Raw genomic sequence first — 10,405 nt, forward strand, 5'->3', positions numbered from 1 at the left:
AACCTAATTGTGACAATACGGCAAGCAAGAGAGCGTCCTTGTAGTGGATAACAAAAGCAATTAAATATTTCGTTGTTGCAAATTAACACACTATATTTTTAACTTACACTAACTTAAAACTTACATAGCTTTTATCCTGCCAAATATGATTACTAGTACAAAAAAGCAAAAGCGCGTAACAAATTCATCTTACAATAGTCAACAATACACGTTTCAAAGTATTAGCGGGCTTTGAAGATCCGCCATCATCATTTAAAGTTTTGCGACGACAATAAAAAGCATTGCATATTCAATTGACGTCCACAATCTATTATAATAATCGTATGTGATCACAAAAGAATCGCATCATTCGCAATCGTGTCGGGAATAACTATTAAGTTATTAAGCAACAATCGAATCGAACGAGTGGGTTTTTTTTATGAAAATTGGCCATTACTATGAAAAAAAAAGCATTAAGTCACAAAAAAATCTAGTACGATTGTACTTGTAATGTCCAAAAATAGACAATTGTTACAATCTTTGGTATACGATTGTTTGTATGTTTCTAGCATTTCGCTTAAACTGATACTTTATGTTAAAATACAAGGGGTTTTAAGTGGATTTTTCATTTACAACTATAGCATACTCCATGGTGATTCTACAGCTCTTCTTAACGTAAAGGTCCGCACTCTTCAGACCACAAGCCACTCCCCTTTAATAATACCCATCATATAGCCCCGATGCGGGTCAGTGGTACTGGGCTGGTAGCCAACTTAACTGTCAAATCATTAAAGCTATCATACAGGCCTACGAAATGGCTTAACGACCGTCATCATTGTGATTTGTGATGGCTGTGTCCAACTAGCTGTAGAAATAAACACAGAAATATTTTAAGACGGAAAATAGAATGGCTAAGCTATATCGTATGGCTATAATTCCTCCAGAGTGCAGAACTGAAGTCTATGTATTATCTAACTTGATAATTCAATCGTCATTTTGAAACAAAACTGTAGGTAGGTATAGTTTTGTTTATATCCGTTGTCTAGTGCCCACAGTAACAAGTTTTGCTTAGTTTGGGAGTTTGAGACTAGATAGGGCAGTGTAAAAAAATTACCAAGGATTTAATTTTGTTGTTCCTTTATGTTATGCCTTTGCACAGATATTTCAAATCCAGAATACAAGGCCATTGCTAGCCAGGCGATGTATTGATAAATCATTCGAATCTACATCAATCGTATATATATAGGAATCGTACACGATTCGGAATCCGGCGGCTTCAAAATATCTCATCTACAGCGCCGGTAACTTTACAGAAGTTGAACATGGCGATCGTCTGTCCAGATAAGTTGATCTAAGACTAGCGATCTAGCAGTTAAGCACGGCATCATAATCGGGCAATCAGGTTCATTCACTTGTGTTTATTATTTTCACTAACTCTACCCGCGACTCCATACACTTGAAAATTGTTTGAACCATTTTTCCAGTTGTCGCAATATTATCATGTGGCATTATTGATCATCATCATTTCAGCCACAGGACACTGCTGAACATAAGCCTGACTACTGATTTCTTTAGTTGAATATTTATTGAAGCTCTGCTCCTATTAGTTGTACGTAGCGTGATGGTATAATAACATATAGCCTTTCCGAAAAATGGTCTATCCAACACAAAAAGAATTTTACAAATCAGGACAGTTTTTCCTGAGATTGGCGTGTTCAACCAAACGAACTCTTTAGCTTTAATATTACTTATTAAATGTTTGTGTTCTTTAGAAATGCATATTCCGTAAACGCAGGATCATTTGGAAACCCCAGCTGCAACGCATTCAAAATTACTACGAAATACGGTGACGAATATTGATATCACCAACAGAATACCTTTAGAATGCAAAGCGAGCTTCGTTTGCCTCTTTTATGTATGCAGCGAATCGTTCTGTTGCCGAATTAAACAACTCAGAGAAATAAAATTTATTAATATTACATTCGGTTAACGTTAAGCTTAAAAGTATTTCGTAAGCTCTTTCTCTATGAACTTAATTACGACGGTTTTATTGTTGAATTTAAATTTTAATGTTTGTTACACTTTTGAAAAGCTATTTATAATATTAAAAGGGTAGGAAATAGGTGGTCCAGGAGCAAGATTGAATCAGACTTGGATAGGACAGGTTTTCAAGGATCTGCAGGATTCAGGAGTTCTATTAAATTAGATTGGGCAGGACAGGTCTTCAAGGATCTGCAGGATTCAGGATTTCTGTGGAAATAATAGTAAAATATTAACAATTTGTTTTGCTAAAGATATTCAACGCTATCTATCTCTATATCTATAGATATCTGTAAGACTTTTTGTAAAACCGTTTGTTAATGTATTCGTAAATGTTAATTTAATTCGTAGATGTTAACTAGTATTAAATAAGTAAATGTAACTTTGCTACACCCTTACAGGGTCAATGTATGAATGCATGTATACCTGTATGTGCTGAATATGTTATTGCAAATGAATAAATAAATAAATAAATAAAACCGTTTGTACAATTGTTTGTTGTCCCTAATAAAATAAAATAAAAAATAAAATAAATAAAACGCTAACTTGTTATTCTACACAGGTAAACGCAAGCATATGAGACTGTATAAAAGTAACAACAGGAATAACTTTAGTTTAAAGTATGCAAAGCAAAAGAAAACCATTTTATCGCGTATTTATACTCGTACAGTTAGTAGTCCTAGTCTAGGGATGTGATATTATTCGAAACTAGCTTTCCGCCCGCGGCTTCGCCCGCGTGGAATTTTGTCTGTCACAGAAAAACTTTATCGCGCGCGTCCCTGTTTCAAAAACCGGGATAAAAACTATCCTATGTTCTTTCCCGGGACTCAAACTATCTCTATGCCAAATTTCATCAAAATCGGTTGCGAGGTTTAAGCGGGAAAGCGTAACAGACAGACAGACAGACAGACAGACAGACAGACAGACAGACAGACAGACAGACAGACAGAGTTACTTTCGCATTTATAATATTAGTTGGGATTTTGCCAAGAAATCGAGCTCAAGATTTTGAACATAAATTACAGAAAAAACATCAATAATAATAGGTACTATGGGATTTTAACTATTATTCTAACTAATAGCCAGTGTTAAAACTAAGATGATATTTACTAAGATATATTTTAGTGATTTAACACAAATTAAAACAAAAATAATATAAATTCCAGTAACAACTTTACAGTTAACATTGCAAATGTCTGCCTCATAAACGGACAATAGTTTGAACAAAGGCTACATACAACGCAAACATGTGTGGAATGATTCAATAATGATTTTGAATATTGAAAATGATTTGAATAACATTCGCAAAGCAAAACAAAGGAAATGAAACGAAAATATTCACCTATCAAGTATAAAAAGAAACGACATGTTAATCGATGAATATCTTATTTATTGTGCTTTTCTTATCGTGATCGTGACCAAACAGCCAAACAATGACCTATCGAATTATTTTGAAACTTAAAAGTTACCATTACGATTTTACGATACCTACAATCAAATACTTCTATTTACAATTAGATAGGCTATGCTAAATAGATATTAATTAGCACTTATTAACAACTAATTAAGTTGATTGTGAGTTAATGCCAAACGCAGGAGTTACGCGACGGTTGTTCCGACAAACTAACATAAAGTAATCAATGAAAAACGTTGTCATTCTTGACTTGCGAATTTTATTTACTCGTACATGATTTCCAAGTTACCGATGCTGAGATGCACGCCCTCACTTTAGGACGTCATAAGAAGCTTAAACTCGATTCAATTTCAAGCGTAATTTTAGGCTTTTGATTGGCTGAATAAACATAACATCTATGACTGGATTAAATCTAATTTTGAATGTTGTTTTGTAATACGGACAAGTCTTAATAACCCTGAGTTGTGCCATCTAACATCTAAATTTATATTAACTCAAAGGTGACTGACTGACTGACTAATATAGTATATCAACGCACAGCCCAAACCACTGGATCGGGCTGAAATTTGGCATGCAGGTCGATGTTATGACTTATGACGGAATCAGATGTAAAACGGGATCCACGCGTACGAAGTCGCGGGCGGCCGCTAGTTAATTAATAAACGTCAGAAGTCTGTCAAAATCTATACTATAATACTCGTATTATTACTATAAGCGATCTTTTTATTACTTATAGTTACGGTTAAAGTTAAGGTGATATAATTCAAGACTTTGACGATTGTTATTAGTTAATGTAAGATGGTGCAACACAGGGTTACAACTGACAACAAAACAAGTCAACATTCAGTCAATGCACAATGAAGGCGTCGTAGTCGTTTTGCAATTGGCAACTAGCTATATCCAGTAGGCCTAAGATGCGCGCCGTGGTAAAATTTATCGACATCAAAATGTATGGGCAAAATCGATAAAATGGCGTGACAACCGCTTATCGGGGCGCGCATCTTAGGCCTACTGACTTGTTTACGATCGCACCTGCGTAATATCAAACATGTTAATGACATGTTCGAAGTGGGTTACAGTCGCGTATAAATAGATGTCGTTGACCGATTTTATAATTGCTGATGCATCGATTGTATTTTAAGTTTGTAAGTACGTGCAAATCTAATGAAACTAAACTTGTATTGGGATGGCTGAAGTTGCTTTTTGAGGCCTAATCTCAAAAGCGAAACTAGTACTTTTAAAGTTTTCTACCAATGACACGTTTCATTCCAATTTCCAATCTTGGGAATGGTTGGAATGTATCGATAGATTACGATTTTTTTATCCACAACGAGGAAGCTCTTGGCCTGTATCTCACCGGATGGTAAGTGATGATCAGGCCGAAGGTGGAAGCGAGCTTCACCCGGAATCCTCAACCACGGAGAACTGGCTATCTTACCTCTAACTGCCGGAACACAACAATGCTGTTAACATTGTTTTTTCTAATATTTACTATATTAATCGAATTTAGTTAATGGTGTGTATGGATTTTATGTAAAAGGCACAGAAGACTATTACTGTCTTGATGAAATGAAATTGCATGATAAAAAATGTTATTCCAAGGTAAGACAGAAAACATTAGAAAGCAAGCCAGGGGGAGGACATAAAACACAACCTTTATTAACTCCAACGAAGTTAATCTTATTAGAAATCGTCGCATCTGTCCCTAACTCCTACGTTAGGTATTACCTACGAAGCCAAGCTATAAATTAAGTCCAGTCAGATTCTTTATTGAAAACCTGAAAAACTTGCCCGCGAGTTTATTTAATTGTACCTAGATCGTTAATTGCTGTCTTACAGGACCAAGGTCCCCATGAAATTGTAGACCTCTCTACATGTTAATACATAAGTGCATCTTATCATTCTTCCCTTAGAATTCCACAACGTTAAGACGACGTTTAATGTTCTCGTTACGATTACATAGCTAACGTACAAAATACATGGCCCTCTTATCTGCACTGGGCAAAGAGACGTAAACCCCATGATAAAAACTTTCGTTCACACCTCAAAGTAAAGTTTATTCAATAAACTTTGTTATCAAGCTAGAAGTTGTGTGTTGTGGTTGTGAGTCAACTCGCGCGCGACAAAACAAATAAAACAAATGCCCATCGCTGTGAACCCAACTTTACTAACGGACAATAGTAAGAAAATGAGTCATTGTCGTAGAACAACGATGTGTGTACTAGTTTAAGTTAGAATTACTTGTATGTATGAAATTAGCGTAGCCATTACCTTTAAAGACTGTCTCTATCGCGGACGAAGGATAGTAGGTAAAATATTATTTATTAGCACATTAAAGAAGAACCGATGTCTCCAATAAATCGACATTTGATTTTCCATTACCGATCGTCATGTTTTAATCTCGTCCTTGATTGCCATAGCGTTTAATTACGCGGGAAAATTAAATCAGCTGTTATGAAGGTCACGGGAGTACATATTTTACCAAAGATCACAAACTAAAGTCATCCTATAAGATTCTTATTGGATTGTGCAGAAGAATAAGACTTTTTTACTGATTTGTTTTCTATCCACACACCCAACCAGTCAATCCAAAATAAAATGAAAGTCAAACGGTGTTACGCAACTTAAAATATTCTTGTATCACTAATTATAACACAATAGAATGTGTGGAGTGGAGCAGAATAGAAATTATTCCTTGAGCAACTCGGGCAAGCACGGAGGCTGTATTTGAATCACGACCGGCCGCGGTTCAACGACCAAGAGAAAAAAAACAAAATGATATCCAGACATAGGTGAGTAGATCCGTAGGTATCTGCTTACTGTAACTAGTATTTGAGAGTTATAAGCTCTTCATAAATAGCTACTTATGAATAGTTACTAGACTAAAAAGTTTTTTGTCGAACAATAACAGGTTTGATTCACATACCAACCAGTCAAAACGAGGTAGGTTTAGGTAAGTACCTATCTACTTTATGATTTATATAATCCTTTCGTTAAAAGTAACTAAATACATTTACATACGTAAAACGTAGCTAAATAAATCTTATAAGATCTCAATCGGAGAAAAAAAGTTTGTTGAAATCCAAAGCGCGATGAATGAATTTGCACCGAAACTTTACTGATCATGCGCGGTAGGAAGTAAACAAACTTGAAGTTTCCAAAAGTTTACTACTTGTATAAACACCTACCTTTTGTGATGAAAACGGCTGATCCAAGTTCAAAACTCCGGCAGCAAGACACAATCCACTTGGATTCACAACATTCCTAAAAAACACTCACTTGAAAACTAGTAGCTTTGCTCACACTATCGTTGCCGCACTTTTTGAGTGAAAATTTCCACTAAACACCACAAAAACTCACTTATAATCACTATGGTACTGTTATGAACCACTTTTTTAGTTGTTTATCGGTTAATTGATTCGATATTCACAGTAAAAACTTAAAAAATCGCCGTAAACAATCAGAGCAACACTCGGCACGCGACGGCCATCTTCCGCCAACGCGAAGTTTGAGGTTATTCTCAGTAGAGGGCGGTATGTGCCCATTTGGACTTTACAAAAGCTTTCACTCTAGGTTTTGAATAAAAGTGATTTTGTAACAATATTTACATTTCCACAAAATTATTTGATTAAGTTGAATAGCTCCGATCACATAAATTGATATTATTAACTTTTTATTTCTGGTTGATATTTTTAAAATTAATGTAGTGGCAACATTGTCTCATTAAGGTAGCAACACAGCCAATTGTTTGTGTTACCACACTTGTCAATTTTATACTAATTTGTTTATTTTGAGTTTTTTTAGTAGTATATTTTTGGCTCAATAAATGTATGAGTTGGTTTCGCTGTTACATGACGTGTTTTGAAGATTAGATTTGCTGTTTTTTTAAAATATGGTTCAGTTAAACAGCATTGAACTGTGAAGTGTAATTTACATATTTTTTTTATTATTCTGAGCACAAGTTTAGTTTTTTGAAGGAGAAAGGATTTTATCATTTTTTTCATAGATTTAAACAATCTCGCCTTTCAGATTTAATTTATTGCAAAATATACTGACTGACATCAAAGTGGTACTTTTTAAAATGTTTGATAAGGTAACTCTCATTTCCAATGTCAATGTCAAGTGTCACTTGTGAATGGATGGCGAGGATTTTTTGTGGTTTCTTTGTTTACCTACGTTTCCTCATTATTTTCATTGTTAATGCCTTCCTAGCACAACAGTTTTGGTAGAATTCTTTAATGGTGATTTCATAATCGCTTTACTCACATAATACGGCTGCTTGTCAAAGTAACAATCGCAGCAGTGTGGTTGATCAAAGGCTTTAATTCTAAGGTCAAAAGGTAATAATTAATCAATTCAATACACATTAATACTCTCCACCTGATCAATAGCATTTTAAATCAAAAACTAACTTTAACCAACTTCGTTATCTTTCTTTAGTTAGACGACATTCCAGTCATCGAAACTGAGTACTTCGAACAGCAGCGAGACATGGTATTCCAGCACAACGGCGCTCCCGTACATTTAGCTCGCAGTGTACGAGCGCATTTTGACATAAGATTTCAGGAGGCTGGAACGGACGCTTGGGACCGATACCTTGGCCTGCCCGTTCCCCTGAAATTACCCCATTTTACTTTTTTTTGGGGGTTTTGTAAAAGACAGAGTTTATTTAACGGATTGTCATAGCGTGGAGGAAATGGAACAGGTGTCAATAACGCCTACTATGATGCTAAATGCAACACAGGCCATATCAAGACGGGTAAGAATATACATGCAGCACGGAGGACGTAATTTTGAGCCACTTTTGTAGGTATGTACCTAACCATATCTTTAAGTGTTTGTTGTTTTGTTAACAATGTGTGTGTATTTTTTTCTCAGTAGGTATTATTTACTAGGCGCACAGAATGCTTTATTCGTATAGTGGCTACTTGAAGTATTAGAAAGAGATAGGTAGTAAAAAAATGAGGTGTGGCTTGGGTCGTGAACATAGAAAGTTGCTCCTGGTCACTCCTGGTAAGACAATGAACTCAAATTAGTGATGGGAATTTTTATAATCGATATTTTTATCATACATTAATTTACTCAAAATTAAAATATGATCCTATGATTGTAAGAAATTAACAAGGGACTCTTTTTAGACGTTTAATAAATACCCTTATAATGGTTTTTTTAAACACCCTGTCTTAAATTTTTAAACAATTGTCTTTCTTTGTTTTAGGACTCCTTATTGAGCGCCATTGGATCAATGGCATGAACAAGGATGTGTCGGAAGAATTAAGATTGGAGGTGTGCCCAGACAATATTCGCTATGTTGAGTATCCGTAAAAGATGCCTTTAAATTATAAAACATAAAGTTGGCACCACCATGTATACCCACTTTTGAAGAGCATACAATTACTTGGCAGAGCAAGAGCACACCCAATAGGAGGTGAATCACTCCGACCCCGACAACCCATTTGTGGCTGAAGACGGGACTCATTGGATAGGGTGGGATAAGACAGCAAGTCAGATGCTAAAGTGGTGACGCAGGTGTTACAGTAAGGTGTTACAATTGTAATAAAGTTTATATAAAAAATTTCAGCATTTTATTTCACCTTCTAATACATAAGTTATACATAATAATAATTTATACATAAGTTGGGATTATGTAAACCATACAGATAATGTTATAATGCGATATTTGAACAAAAAAAACTTATACTCACATACTTTGATATGCTATTGATTGACTGTATAATTGAATACGACTAAAATATCCTCTCAAAAGATAGGTAACATATCGGATCGTTTGGTACCTACACGCAAAACATCGAAATGATTCGAAAAGTTTGATAATAACGAAATTCGACACAAAAACGTTTCGTACAACTTGTAATGAGTGAAGTGCGAACTTATTCGGGGCATCGTCTTGGGCCCTTTATGATTTTTCAAGTTCAAATACATACTTTAGTTACTTTGGAAGCACCTTGTAAATGTTTTGGGATATGTGATCGCGAACAATCGTTACTTTTTAAACGATTTTTTTTTTGGAACGTGGAGAGTTAGGCCCAATCCTACATTTGTGTCTGGTAAATTGGAGAGAGTCGTGTCAATGCAGTGAAGAATAATAATAGATGGTGATAAATGTTTTTCAACAGCTAACAATTTTAACTGGCTCATACTTACTCAGATTCTTTCAAGAAATATAAGGAATTTTCTTCTTGTTTGGTTTGTCGCAGAAGGATATATCTCTTATTAATTGCGTATCCACAGGGAACGAACTATACCTCCCGGTTGTAAAGTCCGGGAATCGAACTGCGAACGATCGGATCCGGCCGTCAACATGCGAACGTTTCCTGTGCCCGATATGGGTCCATTACCGGTCCCCGATCACCGTGTTTACAAGCACTATGTTTGTTAATGTGACATACTAGGTACATAGTACGTGTACGAATGTAATGCTTGCCTTGAAAACCCTAAAAAAAATCACAAGCGCCTGATGGAAATACAACTAGTATGAAATCATGTTTGCTAAATTGCTATTTAAGTGTCACTGGCGTTCATAAAAGCGGATTGTTACAAAGTGGGGGCGATAGTTCGTAGTTTTTTTTTCGGCTCACAGCGGTTTCCTGAGCAAGTTTCTTTCTTTTCCTTACCTCGATATTAAAGCATTGTTTACCATACCATTAGGTCTGCTATTTCATTCTCCTTCTTAATACGGAATTCAATAAAGCCCGAATCAACAACACAAACAAACACGACAGTCTGAGAACAAGTCCTAACTGTAATTTTCAGCTCTAAAACATCTACCAATAATCACCAGGTTACTTCTCCGATTTTGGCTCAAATCCACAATCCAAGCGCCAAACCCGCGACCGACTAACAATCAATATTACACATTACCCAAATAAGCAAATAAAGCAATTTCTCAACGGGGGGCCATAAACTCTTCCGCGGATCCGGGGCATAAGTCAAATTTGTGCGAGCTCGTAA

General features: G+C 35.6%; 1 long non-coding RNA gene across 1 annotated transcript; it reads left to right on the forward strand.

Moving 5' to 3' along the window:
• The first annotated feature begins 7,586 nt into the window (after positions 1-7,586).
• Positions 7,587-8,980, forward strand: LOC114353043 (uncharacterized). The gene is made up of 3 exons (XR_003655911.1): positions 7,587-7,773; positions 7,874-8,243; positions 8,652-8,980. It is a non-coding gene; the product is annotated as an uncharacterized LOC114353043 (long non-coding RNA).
• The last annotated feature ends 1,425 nt before the right edge of the window (positions 8,981-10,405 follow it).

This window comes from Ostrinia furnacalis, unplaced genomic scaffold, assembly GCF_004193835.3.
Source record: "Ostrinia furnacalis isolate ACB-3 unplaced genomic scaffold, ASM419383v2 OfSCF1535, whole genome shotgun sequence".
Classification (NCBI taxonomy): domain Eukaryota; kingdom Metazoa; phylum Arthropoda; class Insecta; order Lepidoptera; family Crambidae; genus Ostrinia; species Ostrinia furnacalis.